This window comes from Camellia sinensis, chromosome 2 (genome assembly GCF_055761805.1).
Source record: "Camellia sinensis isolate YWXY chromosome 2, ASM5576180v1, whole genome shotgun sequence".
Classification (NCBI taxonomy): domain Eukaryota; kingdom Viridiplantae; phylum Streptophyta; class Magnoliopsida; order Ericales; family Theaceae; genus Camellia; species Camellia sinensis.
Window position 1 is genome coordinate 44,452,441 of NC_138962.1, and position 16,991 is coordinate 44,469,431.

Genomic DNA, 16,991 nt, shown 5'->3' on the forward strand with positions numbered 1-16,991 from the left:
AATAGCTAACTATAGATAATACATTTATATAAGATATTAATTTTTTTAATATGTTTATATATATATATATATATATATATAATTAATTGTATTATCAAAATTTCAATTATAATTATAATTTTATATGTAAATATGAATTTATAATTTCTTTGGTTTATTAAGACTCGTGAACAAACTAGAGTTCGAATAAAGCCTAAATCAACTCGGCTTGAGCTCAATTGTTTTTATTGAGCTTGGGCTAGAACTCAAACTTGTTAAAATCTTAGTAAATAAGCCCAAACATATTAAAACTTGACTCGGCTTGGATCGGCTCAGCTCGGCTCGGCTCAGCTCGGCTCGTTTACAATCCTGAATGAAATATATTTGTGAACTGGGAGGGTGTGGATCTGTTTTGATAATTCAAACGGTTTATATTGTAGGTTTTGTCGTGTAAATCATTCATGTAAAAAATCAAATCAATTAAACATTTGAAACTCATTACAAGATCACATTTATGTTTAAATAAAATAAACGATTAACATAATTTTAATAATTTTTTTAGAAACAATTATGGTCCAATCATGGAGTTATACATGTTCAATTAACTTTGTTTTTTATATAAATGCTATAATCGATAAATCTTATAATATGAATGGTTCGAATGATCAAAATAAAATCATGAAAAACCTCAATTGCTGTGACAACACCCTCCTTTATCCTATACTAAAATACTTCCTCTTGATACGATTTCAGCTCCTTTTCCCTTGGAGAGATCTAATCTGGCCTACTGTCTGGTTCAAATTAATCCTGGTTTTACGATTCAAACAGTTCATTTTGTGGGGTTCATCAAGTATAATTATTTATATAAAAAATTAAGTTGATCGAAAATCAACAACTATTTAATCGAATCATGTTTATCTAAAATAAAATAAATACACTATCTTCAAATGCATACAATTTATCTATATTTTTTTAGACAAATGTGATCTAATCAATTTAATTTTCAATATAAATAATCCATACAACAAATCTTATAAGATAAAAGAGTAAATTACAAATACATCCCCTAAGGTTTGCTGAAAATATGAATTGCCCCCTGTGATTTGGACAATTACAAATATCTCTCTGTCAGAATTTTTTATGTAACAGAACTAATTAAAAAAAAAGTGAAATTTCTAACTGTTCACCTATGCAATATAATAAAATAATTATCAGTGTGTTTGATTTCAGTTTTCTGAATTCAATTTTTTAAAAACTAAATTTTTTATTTTTCTTATTTTTTTTTAGTAAATATTTTTAAAATTTTAAGTAATTTTTAATTTTTTTTAATGCACCTTACTTAGATGTATCTAAATAGTAAAGTATTTGTGAAAAAAATAAAAACACAAAAATACGAAAAATGTATTGAATTTTTATATTTTTTTTGTATTTTCCGTGTTTAGTGAATTTTTTGAATTTTTTTTTCACAAATATTATACTTTTTTAAGTGTATTTATGTTAGGTGTGTCTAAAAATTTAAAAAAAAATGCTTATAATATTAAAAAATTCATTGAAAACAAAAAAAAATATGAAAAAAAAACCGTAAAATTTTCTGAAAAGCATTTTCTAAAAATCAAAACCAAACAAACTATATGTTTGTTTTACCAAAAAAGGTCTCTATGTTGCCGGTCATCACATAAGCTCAAGAGTAACAAAAATATTTTGGAGCTTTAATTTGCGAGTTTTAATATCTTTAATGTGTATGTGGAACCCATCTGATGTGATATTTTGGCCTTATTTTTTCTTTTCTTTTTTTATTTTATTTTATAATTTTCCACCTCACTAGAGATCAATTAGAGCTCTAGTTTTAGAGGGATGTATCATTGTTATCAAGAATAAAATACGTTGTGTCAAAAATCATTTTTATCACGCATTACTAAATATATGAACAAATTAAATTTTATTTTTTAAAATAGACATTAATTATGATTTTGAAGTTGACTAGTCTATTTATAAAATAAAATACAATTTGTTCATTTATTTATTAATATTCAATAAAGCAAATTTTTGTACAAATAATTTTCACTGTAAAATTTACGAATGAATGATTCAAATTATCTTTATGAGTCTAGAGGATGGTTCACAAAATAAAACATGAAGAATTATCATTAAAAAAATAATAAAAACATGTATTATAAATAGAATAATTATTTATCATTGCAAAAGAATAGTCATTGACTATAATGAACCAACCACAATATTAAAACACTATATTAAAGTGTACACACTAACACAAAAGTTTTATAACATTTTGCATAGGGATGGCAATGGAGATCCTACCCTATAGGTACCCGTGGAGATCCGACCTAAATATATGAATTTTTTTCCTTTTTTCATACCCGTCTGATCGATTAAGTGGTATTTTATAAATAGTCATACGATATGGGTCCGGAATGAATATCCGCCCATTTCCCTATATGTTGTGTTTGGAATCTCCGTTCTTCTGTTCCTTTTTCCAAGTGAAAGAATCGAAATGTGGCTGTCCAATTCTTCAATTCCAGAAAGTTTTAACAAAATGAAACCAGAGAGAGAGAGAGAGTAGTGGAGAAAGAAAGTTGATGGCTATAATGAAAGAGAGAGGGAAACGGCAACTTACGCAGTAATGATACACATTTTAATGCTAGAGCTCTAAATCAAGTTTTAGTGAGATAGAAAAGAATAATGTTTGAGAGCTCTAATTTAAGAGTTCTAATGCAACTCTAATGATGTGGAGAGTGTCCATGTAAAAGTAGAACCCACACTCCTCTCTCTCTCTCACTTTCACCTCACTAAAGTTCCACACTAAAGCTCCATTTAGAGCTCTAGAATTAGAAGTATGTATCATTATTGATAAATAAATGTGGACATGTCACACTGTCCTTTATCCACTCTCACTCTCACCCTCCTTCACTTTAAATTGTGTCCTGTTTAGCAATTTTTTTTTTCTTTTTTTTGTGAAATAAAAAAAAATATTTATTTGAAATGCTTTTTTAGTTAAATACTAGATTATTATGAAAAACTTATTTGATTTTCTCAAAATTATATATTTGATTATTTTAAAACAAATTTTTAATTACTTAATTAATTAATGTGTATTTGATTTTTTTGTTAAACCAAACCAAACCAAATAAGATTGAATGTATATTTAGTTTTAGTTGGGACTCTTAAAAGAAATAAAAAATAAAGGTCAAGTTGGGTTGGAAAAAATCTAAACTCATTAGGGGATGGGAAAAGTAGTACACACAGAGAATAGTGAATGGGAAATAGAGAAAAATCATTATAAAAGAATGAAGAAAAAGAATTAATATCTACCCTATAAACCCTCATTGTCATCCCTAATTTTGCAAGAACAAAATGAAATACGTGTTTTTCAACTAACAAAAGGGAACAAACCCATTTGGAGGACGTGGGCCCCACCAGCTCAGGTGGCAGTATATTGGGCAACCAAGGAGACATTTTTTTTTTTTTTAAGATTGAGGACAACGATGGAGATAGAATGTGTTAATGAATCTAAATTCACATAAGGATATTTTTAAATAATTTTTAAGTGAAATTTATGAATTTGTAATATTATAGTATTTGTTAATTGGACAACAATCATCTCTTTTAGGACAACTCGTTTTTATTAGGAAAATGTTTAGAATCTCTACAAAGGAGGACTCCCACTACCCCACTGATGTATTGACTATTGATGTGTCTGACAATGACATGAATCGTTCGGATCATTTTGAGAATTGTGAGCGTTGTGTTTTGTGGAGTCTTTATCATTACTGTTTTTATTATTATTAAATTTTTAATCAGCACAACTATCTATCTTCATCAATCTGACAATCATATACTATAAAAGGGAAATATGTATTATAACAACAAACTACCGCAAGTAAATAAATAATAATTGAAATTTCCATTATTTGACTATATATATAGAGGCACTTGCAAACCAAGCTCACCACACAGACACAAATACAAATACACAAAGACTAGCTAGAAACAACATTGAAGAGGCAACTAATGGCTCAAAACAATGATTCAAAGCTTCACATAGCCATGTTTCCATGGTTTTCCTTTGGGCACTTGACTCCATATTACCTCCATCTCTCCAATGAGCTCGCTCAAAGAGGCCACAAAATCTCATTTTTGTTGCCAAAAAAGGTCCAAATCCAATGGGAACCTACAAATCTGCATCCCGACCTCATCACTTTCTATCCCCTCACCGTTCCACATGTTAAAGGCCTCCCTCTAGGCATCGAGACAACTTCTGACATACCCATTCTCTTAACTACTCACCTAGGGACTGCCATGGACCTCACTCGTGATCAGGTGGAAACATTGCTATGCAAATTGAAACCTTATTTTGTTCTCTTTGACACTGCTCATTGGATACCAGAGCTAGCATCAAAGATTCGCTTCATGAAGACCGTGTTCTATACTGCTGTTTCTGCAGTGACGGTAGCAATCTAACTAGTCCCTGCACGTAAAGTTTTTGAGGACATGACACTAATGGAGACCGAAATGGCAAAGCCACCACCAGGCTACCCATCGTCCACCGTGGTGTTACGTAGGCACGAAGCTCTAGCACCGCCGGTCATATCATTTGAATTTGGCCTTGGAATAACGCTCCATGGTCGTTTCACAACCTCCATGAAAGAATGCGATGCAATCTCTATTAGAACATGCCAAGAAATTGAGAGACAATTTTGTGACTACATAGGAAGCCAGTATGGAAAGCCCGTGTTTCTAACAGGACCTGTCCTGCATGTAGTGATGAAAATGGAAATGCTGCTTGAAGACCGGTGGGTGAGGTGGCTGGAGGGGTTCGAGCCCAACTCCGTTGTGTTCTGTGAATTTGGGAGCCAATTGATCCTTGAAAAGGACCAATTCGAAGAACTTGTTCTAGGGTTTTGATGAAATGAAGAAACTAAGAACTTTTTATTATTATATTTTTCAGATACATCAGATGATGATTTACAATGCTTATTTATAGACTTGTATGTAAGCTCTAAGTTGTTACAACTGAGTGATAGTTACAACTGTATGGCTGAGGTGGCAGGAGCTTCAGGAAGTTTCTTTTTGCAGCTGGAATAACAGAATCAGTTGAAGCAGTTGAGCTGCTATTCAGCTTCAGCTCAGTATCTTCAATATTCCCCTGCAAACTGATGGGGTGATCAAGAACCATGAGCTTGGACTTGAGATATTGAAACCGAGAGACACTTAAAGGTTTAGTAAACAGATCAACAAGCTGATCAATAGTTGAAATGTATTGCAACTGAAATTGCTTAGCCAGAACCTTATCTCGGACGAAATGACAATTGATTTCGATATGCTTGGAACGTGAGTGGAAGACGGGATTGGAAGCTAGAGCTATTGCAGAGAGATTATCACACCAAAGTATGGGTGTAGTAGGGGAAGAAATACCCATTTCAGTAAGCAGCATGGAAATCCAACTTAACTCAGCAGCAGCATTGGCTAAAGCTCTATATTTAGCTTCAGTAGATGAGCGAGACACTGTGGCCTGTTTTTTTTTGCAGACCAAGAGACCAAATTGGAACCCAAGAAGACACAGTAACCAGAGGTTGATTTTCTGTCATGAACATCTCCTGCCCAATTGGAATCGGAATACCCATGAACATCAAAAGTACTGGAGGAAAAGGACAAGCCTTGAGTGATGGTGCCTTGAACAATTCTAAGGATTCTCTTAACTGCAACAAAATGTCCAATGGTAGGGGCATGCATATGTTGACAAGCTTGGTTGACAGAGAGAGAAAGATCTGGTCTTGTAATGGTGAGATATTGTAAAGCACCAACAATACTTCTATAAAGAGTTGGATCAGAAAATGGTAGAGAAGCATTTGAAGGAACACTAGGCTTGACAGAGATAGGTGAAGGGCAAGGCTTACAAGAGGACAAGCCAGCTTTAAGAAGAATTTCTTTGGCATATTTAGACTGAAATAAAAGATATCCTGAGCTGGTAGGCTGGACTGAAATACCAAGAAAATAAGCAATGTCACCCAATTCCTTCATGGAGAACACACTGTGCATCTTTGTAATAAGAGATTGAATGTGAGAAGAACTATCACCAGTGATCAAGATATTATCCACATAAATCAACAGATAAGTGACTGAAGTGGAAGTCTTTTGAATGAATAAAGAAGAGTCACTCTTGCTATTAGTAAAGCCTTGAGACAACAAGTATTGAGAAAAGGTGGAATACCAAGCTTGTGGTGTCTGTTTTAATCCATATAAGGCCTTGTGTAGTTTACACACTTGATTAGGTGAGGATGAATCCTCAAAACCTGGAGGCTGAAGCATGAATACTTCTTCTTCAAGACGGCCATGAAGAAATGCATTGGAAATGTCTAACTGTTTAAGAGACCACTGTTTAGCCACTAGACTGAAAGTCTCATGAAAATCAATACCCTCTTGCTGCAGGTACGTAACAACCCTCATACTGTTTACCGATTAATGACTGATTGATTACCGATAAACATTGATTACCGTTAAACTGAACTGATTATGACTGATAACTGAACTGATTAAAGTACTGAACTGACTGACTGAAAAACTGGAATTGAATTGATGAGTGTGTATGTTAAATTGTATTTTATCTGTCTGATTGATTATTTGATCTGTTTGCGTTTTATGTTTAAATTGCTAATTGAAGGCCTTATCGACGGCCGAACCGGGAATTGATTGATGTTTTATGAGCCTCATAATTAATGCGAAATTATGATATATTTATCTGAAAACTGATTAGGTATGATTAAATTAGATTAAAATGAGTTAGAGTGCATGAGTTGATTTATTCACCATTTTGCCACACTTAGTGGCCACTATCTCACATACATGTGAGCCTTGTGCATACTTGAACAACGTTTCCATCAGCTCTTTCCCTTGACTCAACCGACCAAGATAGAGAGAGAGAGAGAGAATTGAGTTGATCTTGAGTTCTACTTTGTGAATTGCTTGGAGAGATTGAAGAATTGAAGTATAGATTGCATATTTGAGCTCCCAAACCTTGAATACAAGACTTAGGTAAGGATTTCATCTTCTCATTCTTGTGTTTGAGCTAATTCTTGCATGGTCCATGTTAAATTGTAGAGCTAAGCCATGTTTTAGTTCATACATGTTGATATAGAGCATAATCCATGCATGCATGTTTGAATTGATGAGTTTTGAGTTGAATTCATGGTAAAATTGTCACATGCATGTCCATAATTTTGTAATGGTCCATGTTTTCAACTTGTTTTTGGATCAATTGGCTCCTTAGAGCATCAAATTGAAGCTTTGAATTGATTTGAATTCTTGCATGTTTGCATGTTGTCCATGTTCATGAAATTGGGTTTGAATTGAACACCCTTGGGCTTTGATTTCTTAAAATTGAGCTTTGAACCATGATATTCTATGTGTTTATAAAGGTTTTCCATAAAATGGGCCCAAGAGGATTGGTTTTGATGCATTTGAACCTGGTTTTGGCTTGGAGGTGCAACCTGGAATTCCCAGATTTTGCACTTCCGCTCGAGCGGGGAAAGTGGCGCTCGAGCGTGGAATCCGAGCATCCAGTATTTCTCTGCACTGTTTTACAGTCCGCTCGAGCGGAGGATTGGGCGTTCGAGCGGAGGATTGTGTCTCGAGCTGGAGCGGGCGTCGAGCGGAGATTTCACCCATCCAGTACTTTTACAGTACGCTCGAGCGGGAAAGTTGACGCTCGAGCGTGTACCTTTGTTGCATGACCGCTCGAGCGGGGAAACCTGCGCTCGAGCGGGACTCTGTTTTCTGATTAATTCTGAAACTGTTTTTTTGAGTACATCTTTGCATCCTCATCCCATCCTAGGCATGCTTAGGCATAGTTTAAGGCATCTTACTGAGGATATAGATGTAGAACACACCGAGGCAAATTAGGGATTAAGTTGTTATCTTTCCCAGCTGTGTAGCTTAGTGTGTTCAATCTGTTAACTGTGTAGGGTTGGCGACTGGAGAGACACGCTCTAGCATACTGTAGCCCAAACTCTATGAGTAACGATTGTGTAAAGATATGTTCGAAATGATTATCTTCTGAACAACTGAACTGTACTGTTTTCTGAACTGATTACGGTTAACTGAATGAATGTATGTCTTATATTCTGAACTGTATTGTGGCATCCTTAGCACCTACTGTTTACTGTTACTGTGACAGAATTCTCTGTTGGTTCCCTTGTTGAAACCATTACTGTTTACTGATTGATGGCCATCATTTACTGTTCGGTCTTTTAAGACCTACTGTTTACTGTACTGCTATGCTAATGGATGTACCACATATGACTGAATAACTGTTCTGACTGAAAGACTGAAGTATTGTTTAATGAACTGCTTTCATACTGTAAGGACATTCATTCTTAACCTCTTTACGCTTTATGTTATTCACTGGGCTTTAGCTCACTGTTTATATATATATGTAGGTGCTCAGCCGCCAGATCGGAGCTAGGAGCGTGGGTTAGACTCCAGTTTTGTCAAGCCAGCCTTTGTGCCTCACTGAGAGGTTCCGAGTTGCCATGTTATGGCTTTGGGGTGTCTTGTTTTTCCCCCGTCTGTCTCCATACTGTTTGGATTACTGTATAGACTGTTAACTGCTAACCGTACTGTTATCGAGGGATTAGGTCCCTGTACTGTGTGACTGTAAATTTTGTATAGACTGTACTGTTTGTATATGTGAATGCATGAAAAATCTTTTTGGCATACAGACTGACACAGCTCAATGGACACTATTCATTTACTGTATTGGCTTCCGCCAGGCCCTGTACTCTGTTTTACTATTCTACTGTTCTGCAGGCCTTCGGTAATCTCGGATTACTGGCCGGTTACGGTGCCAAACCCATAGGGCCAGGTTTGGGTCGTGACAAGGTACCCTTTGGCAACCAATCATGCCTTATACCTTGTAATAGTGCCATCAGAATTTTGTTTAACCTTGAAAATACATTTACAGCCTATGGCAGTTTTGTTAGATGGAAGAGACACTAAAGACCAAGTATGTTGGTGCTGAAGAGCAGAGAATTCTTCAAGCATAGCTTGATGCCAAATAGGAGACAGCAAAGCTTCTCTATTAGAAGGAGGTTCAGAATTAACGTAGGAAGCAGTGGCAATGGCAGTGGGAGTGGAAGCAATCAAACAGTGAGGAGTAGCAGCAGATTTGGGTCTGGTAATCATAGGATGCTGATTAGAATGAGAAGGAGGTAGATGAGGTAACTCAATAGAAATAGACTGAATAGGAACTGCAGAAGCTGGTAAATAAGAAGTAGAAGAGGGAAGATAAGGAGATACTGGACTAGAGAATGTCTGAGAACCAATAGAAGAAGAGGAAGAAGGCCAGAAAAAAGATTGAATATCAGGTAATGTTGGTAATGTTGAAGAGGAATGAGAAGATATAGAAGAAGCCAGATGAGCAAAGGGAAACACGTGCTCATTAAAGACCACATGTCTAGACAGATAGACTCGACCTGTGAGTGGATCAAGACATCAATAACCTTTAGCAAAAGGATGATAGCCCAGAAAAACACAGGACACATATTTAGGATATAGCTTGAGAGGCTGATAAGGCTTAAGCCAAGGGAAGCATTGACAACTAAACACGCGAAAATATGAGTAACTTGGAGTGTATTGAAAAAGCTTTTCAAAAAGAGATTTATGTCCAAGCTTAGAAGAGGGAAGTATATTAATAAGAAAAGTAGAAATAGCAACAACATTAAACCAGTATTGTAATGGCATAGATGAGTCATGAAGAAGAGCAGTAGCAGTTTCAGTGATATGCCAATGTTTCCTCTCAGCAGTACCATTCTGAGAAGGAGTGTGAGGACAAGAATGTTAGTGAATAACACCTTGGGTACGCAAGAAAGATTGCATTTTATTAGTAAAATATTCAGATCCTCCATCAGTTCTCAAAATTTTCAATAAAGTATGAAATTGTTTTTCAATATAAGCCTTGAATTCGATGAACCTATCACACACTTCACTTTTATAAGATAATGGAAAAAGCCAAGTAAATCGACTAAAGTCATCCACAAAAAGAAAGTAGTATTTATAACCAGAAGTAAAAGAATATGGCCCCCATACATCACTATAGATTAGAGAAAGAGGAGCATTTACAGTAGTATTAGACAATTGAAAATGAAGTCTATGACTTTTAGCTATGCAACAATCAGTACAAACAGATGCCATTTTATTCTAGGAAACATTCAACAATGGTTTAAGATGATTATACTTCACTAAGGAGGGATGACCTAATCTATTATGCCAAACAGAGAAAGAAACAGGTGTATGTGATGTAGTAAAGTAAGAATTATGGACAGATGGATCAGCAGTTAACATAGATGTAGGAGTAGAGTAAAAATGGTATAGGCCATTGGTACTAGAACCTTGATGAAGAATTCTCCTCGAATCCTTGTCCTGAATCACAAATTTAGAATCATCAAAGGTGATAAAACAATTATTGTCCTTAGTAAATTTGTGAACTGACAGAAGGTGAGAAGAAATTGAAGGAGTATGTAAAACATGATTCAATCAAAAAGAACAATGAGGTGTAGGAAGCAGTCCCTTACTAGTGTTGTGAATGGGAACTGTAGTTCCATTACTTACAGTGATCTGATCTGATATGATCCTTGATAGGGCCGTGAGCAACTGAGATGTTGAAGATCATGAGTGATATGATCTGTAGCAGCAGAGTCCAAGTACCAAGGCGTTTGAGAAGTAGAAGCGGCTGCTGATTGAGTTGCAGCAACAAATGCTCTGGAGCTGGACTCAGAAGGATGCTGAGAACTAGAGGAAGATTGATACTGAGATTGATACTGAGAATCCATCCGATACCAGCAGTCTAATGTAGAGTGACCAAAACCTCCACAAATCTGACATTTCCAATGCATTTCTTCATGGGCGTCTTGAAGAAGAAGTATTCATGCTTCAGCCTCCAGGTTTTGAGGATTCTTCCTCACCTAATCAAGTGCGTAAACTACACAAGGCCTTATATGGATTGAAACAGACACCACGAGCTTGGTATTCCACCTTTTCTTAATACTTGTTGTCTCAAGGCTTTACTAATAGCAAGAGTGACTCTTCTTTATTCATTCAAAAGACTTCCACTTCAGTCACTTATATGTTGATTTATGAGGATGATATCTTGATCACTGGTGATAGTTCTTCTCACATTCAATCTCTCATTACAAAGATACACAGTGTGTTCACCATAAAGGAATTGGGTGACACTGCTTATTTTCTTGGTATTTCAGTCCAGCCTACCAGCTCAAGATATCTTTTATCTCAGTCTAAATATGCCAAAGAAATTCTTCTTCAAGCTGGCTTGTCCTCTTGTAAGCCTTGCCCTTCACCTATCTCTGTCATGCCTAGTGTTTCTCTAAATGCTTCTCTACCATTTTCTGATCCAGCTCTTTATAGAAGTATTGTTGGTGCTTTACAATATCTCACCATTACAAGACCAGATCTTTCTCTCTCTGTCAACCAAGCTTGTCAACATATGCATGCCCCTACCATTGGACATTTTGCTGCAGTTAAGAGAATCCTTAGATTTGTTCAAGGCACCATCATTCATAGCTTGTCCTTTTCCTCCAATACTTTTGATGTTCATGGGTATTCCGATTCCAATTGGGCAGGAGATGTTCATGACAGAAAATCAACCTCTGGTTACTGTGTCTTCTTGGGTTCCAATTTGGTCTCTTGGTCTGCAAAAAAAATAGGCCACAGTGTCTCGTTCCTTCACTGAAGCTGAATATAGAGCTTTAGCCAATGCTGCTGCTGAGTTAAGTTGGATTTCCATGCTATTTACTGAAATGGGTATTTCTTCCCCTACTACACCCATACTCTGGTGTGATAATCTCTTTGCAATAGCTCTAGCTTCCAATCCCGTCTTCCACTCACGTTCCAAGCATATCGAAATCGATTGTCATTTTGTCCGAGATAAGGTTCTGGCTAAGCAATTTCGGTTGCAATACATTCCAACTATTGATCAACTTGCTGATCTGGTTACTAAACCTTTAAATGTCTCTCGGTTTCAATATCTCAAGTCCAAGCTCATGGTTCTTGATCGCCCCATCAGCTTGCAAGGGAATATTGAAGCTACTGAGATGAAGCTGAATAGCAGTTCAACTGCTTCAACTGATTTTGTTATTCTAGTTGCAAAAAGAAGCTTCCCGAAGCTCCTGCCACCTCAGCCGTACAGTTGTAACTATCACTCAGTTGTAACAACCTAGAGCTTACATACAAGTCTATAAATAAGCATTGTAAATCATCATCTGGTGTATCTAAAAAATATAATAATAAAAAGTTCTTAGTTTCTTCATTTCATATTTTGCTGCAATTAAGAGAATCCTTAGATTTGTTCAAGGCACCATCACTCATGGCTTGTCCTTTTCCTCCAGTACTTTTGATGTTCATGGGTATTCCGATTCCAATTGGGCAGGAGATGTTCATGATAGAAAATCAACCTTTGGTTACTCTGTCTTCTTGGGTTCCAATTTGGTCTCTTGGTCTGCAAAAAAACAGGCCACAATGTCTCGTTTCTCCACTGAGGTTGAATATAGAGCTTTAGCCAATGCTGCTGCTGAGTTAAGTTGGATTTCCATGCTACTTACTGAAATGGGTATTTCTTCCCCTACTACACCCATACTCTAGTGTGATAATCTCTCTACAATAGCTCTAGCTTCCAATCCCAGTGACCTTTAAAGCCAGAAGAACGACCTCTGAGATTAGAATTGGAAGAACCTCGAACAGAAGAGAAGGCCATAGTAGGTTCAGAAGAAAGTTTCTGAAGTTTTGGATTCAATATGAACAGCTTCAGAAAGAAGAAGAGCAGTCAATTCTTCTATAGAAATTGACTCTGATCTGGCTCGAATGGTAGTCTTGAAGGCATCATACTCATCAGGTAGACCATTCAAGGTCAGCAAAACAAGATCTTCATCATCTATAAATGAAGAAACAAGAGCCAATTGACTGACCAAGTCTTTGATCTTGGAGAGATAATTCTCCATCGAATCTATTTTCTTAGAAATGCTGTTTAATTTGTTCTTCAACTGATGAACATGAGATCGAGAAAGTGAAGTGAATCGCTTATGTAAAGCAGTCCAGATCTCAGCACAGCTATGAAGATGAAGAACAGATGAATAGATTGCAGGTGACAAAGTTGCAGTAATGCAACTGAGCAGGTGTGCATCAATAATTTTCCATTGCAGGTATTCAGGATTGTCTTTTTTTGAACCAGAAGAATCTATAATTCTCATTTGTGGACATGGTATAGTACCATCAACAAAGCCAAGAAGACTAGTAGCAATGAGAATATTCTGCACTTGATTTTTCCATATCATAAAGTTTGATGCATCAAGCTTGATGGTGATAAACGAAGAAAGGTTCAAAATCAGTAATGAAAGATTAGGAGGAAGTGAGGTTGAAGCCATGAGAGAAGATAACAAAGAAGTTGAAGGAGCCATGGATCAACTCGTAAGAGAGAGTTGCTCTGATACCATGATGAAATGAAGAAACTGAGAACTTTTTATTATTATATTTTTCAGAAACACCAGATGATGATTTACAATGCTTATTTATAGACTTGTATGTAAGCTCTAGGTTGTTACAACTGAGTGATAGTTACAATTGTGTGGCTGAGGTGGTAGGAGCTTTGGGAAGCTTCTTTTTGCAACTGGAATAACAAAATCAGTTGAAGCAGTTGTACTTGCAGCAGTGTTTGTAATAGAATTAGTTAAAGTAGTTGAACTGCTATTCAACTTCAGCTCAGTATCTTCAATAGGTTTGAGTTAACGGGGCTACCATTTTTAGTAGCCTTAAAACCGCTTGCAGGAGTAGCGACGGTGGAAGAAGCGTTGCCGAAGGGGTTTAAAGAGAGGGTTGGAGGGAGAGGAGTGGTTTATGGATGATAGGTGCAATAACCACAAATATTAGGTCACTCATCTGTTAGGTGTTCTGTGAATCACTGCGGATTTGGATCGATGTGGGAGTCTCTATTGAGCAATGCTCAAATAGTGCTTGTACTACATCTATGTGATCAAATCCTCAATACTAGGTTAATGGTTGAGTAATTGAAGGTAGCTGTGGAGGTAGCAAGAGATGAAAATGGTTGGTTTTCAAAAGAGAGTTTGTGCGAGTCTATTTGCTCCATAATGGATAAAGATAACGAGATGGGCAAATTGGTAAAGAAAAATCATCTCAAGTGGAAAAAAACCCTAACAAGCCAAGGCTTCATAACTGACAATATATATAGATTCGAAAAACAATTGCATGAGCTTTCTATTTGATTAATGTGTCTCTATATTAAGAGTCTCACATTGATCTAATTGCAATTCCATGATCTTCAGGTGTGTGCGATGTAATTTTTTTGAGCTTCTAGTTTGTCAATGTTACTTATTTATGTATTTTCATGAGAAAGTGTGGTACGCAATTTGAAAAAATTAATCAATAAATTATTAAAAAATAAAATATGTAACTTGATGTGACGTAATAACTTTCTTGTGCAGTAACTTTCTCTAGTGGAGGCTCCTAGGGCTTTATTCGGTAGAGTTTTAGAACTTTAATTCCACTCTTTGAATTGTACATGATGTTTGTTTATAGTTTTTAAAAATTAATTGTACGTTCACTTTTGAAAACTCTGTCAAAGGCGGGAAAGGGCTAACCGGAACAATGTATTTTTTTTTTTTTTACAATTTCCACCTATTATTTTTTATATTTTTAATAAAAAAAAATTCAGAATTTTTTAAATTTTTTTTTATGAGTTTTGAAAGAATTTTGAGTTGTGTGTTTGGTTATGAATTGTAAGTTTTTGTATCAAATATCATATGTTACATCAAAAATTTCCCACTCAATTCAAAACTCTTTTCAAAATTCATTCACCAAACAAATTTTACACACTCAAATCAAAATTTCAAAACTCACAAATTCAAAATGTAACTTCTATTCTCAAATCATATTTAAAAAATTCTACCAAATGTTACCTAAATTTCTCGTGGAAGGAGGTGACCTTTAAGATCCACCTCCTCTAGTTGTAAAAAAAATATTTAGTTTTAAAATACAAAAAATAAATCTTTATATCAAATTTATTTTTGATGCGACCTATTATTGATAAATTTCTAATACCCTATCCATAGGTAGCTAAGGCCCCGTTTGTTTTGGGAGATAGAATGGAGGGGATTGATAGTGAGGGGATTGATAGTGAGGAATTGTTAAATTATTTTTATATAAAATAATAAAAAATATAAAATATAAAAAATTAAACATTATATTTAAAAAAAAAATTCCCAATATATAAAAAATAAAAAAATTTCTAATCCCCTCACTATTTTTTAATACCATCTCTACCTCCTCCTTACCAATCCCCCTTCCAAGGGTATTAGTAATACCAAGGGACTAATAGTCCCAAGACTATCTCTACAAACAAACAAGGGTATTAGTAATACCTTGATATTACTAGTCCCAATACCCTCCCTATAGCCTAAAACAAACTGGCCTAAGGATTTACCAAATGATCAAAAGATCAAGCAATTGTAATGATTCTGCTTTGCCTTGAAGATTCAAAAACTTCTTTAGAATAATTGCAAGAAAACAATTAAGTAATAAGGGTTAATTACAAACGGTGATATTACATGTACCAATTAGTAAATCAACATATGTAATGATATTATTGTTTTAAAATTATAACCCTATCTATTATACAAATTATAAATACTCAAAATCTCTAAAATTATGTCATATTATTTATTAGTACACTAATCAGTATACTAATTGGTGTATATAGTATTATCCAATTACAAAAGAGTGATATGATTCCAGTGGTCATTTTAGGTGATGGTATATAACAAAACCACTTAATTATAGGATAAACTACTAATTTGTCTTAATAATTGGACTTAATTTTTATCTAGTCCTATTGAAAATAAATCCTAGTAAAATCATCGCTAAAAATATTTTTTTGTGATGATTCTTTACGTACATCGCTAAACATTGATAAGTAGTGACTTTTTTATTACGATTTTTATAAATTGTTGCTAAAACTTACAATTAGTGACATTTTTTTGTAACAAATTTTTTAAACTGTCGCTGAAAGTTGTAAATTAGTAACTCTATTTGGTGACGATTTTTTTAAACTGTCGCTAAAACTTATAATTAGTATTTTTTGTGACAAATTTTAAATTGTTATTGAAAATTAACAATTAGTGACATTTTTTAATAATGTTTAATAAAAAATATCATTAATTATCATATAATTTATTTGACAATAAATTTATTTATTATAACTTACACATAAAACTCCTTAATTTTATTGCGGTAAGTCACAAACTCAAAAATAGATGAGTTTCGCCCACACTTCAAATACTGAACAGTGTTGACCCAAATAATTGACATTAAAGAGGATTGAACTCTGAGAGTTGAGGTTAAACCAAGTACAAACGGATATTTCAGTAACTATAATAACAATATAAAAAAAAAAAAGAATAGATAAATTAAAAATATACCTCTTAAAATTTGCTTAAAATGTAAATTATTTTATGTGATTTGAAAAATTACAAATATCTTCTTGTCAGAATTTTTTATTTAACAAAATTAATTGAAAAAGTGAAATTTCTAACTATTCACCTATAAAATAATAAAATTATCTAAATTATTAATTGAAATAAAATTTTAACATTATTAAAAAATTTTAATTAACTTAATAATTTATTAATAAAATGACATATTTATTATAAAATTAAAAACCATAGAGAGCATAATGTAATTTTTAAAATTATAGGAAATAATTTGTAATTTAAATAAATTTTAAAGAATGTATTTATAATTTATCCTAAAAGAATTAGATAAATTTTGAAAAGGAAATGCTTAGTACACAATACATCCTATCTAACAATTACTCTACTCTAACAAATCCATATCTAAAACAATTTTGATAGAGACCCCCTCAATCACCAACCCCCTCACACACGTTGATTGGTGATTGGAGAAAAGAGAAAAAAAAA

At 34.4% G+C, this 16,991-nt stretch overlaps 1 pseudogene; it reads left to right on the forward strand.

Moving 5' to 3' along the window:
* The first annotated feature begins 4,044 nt into the window (after window positions 1-4,044).
* LOC114273955 (UDP-glycosyltransferase 79B9 pseudogene) lies at window positions 4,045-14,282 on the forward strand (annotated as a pseudogene).
* Window positions 14,283-16,991: the final 2,709 nt, after the last annotated feature.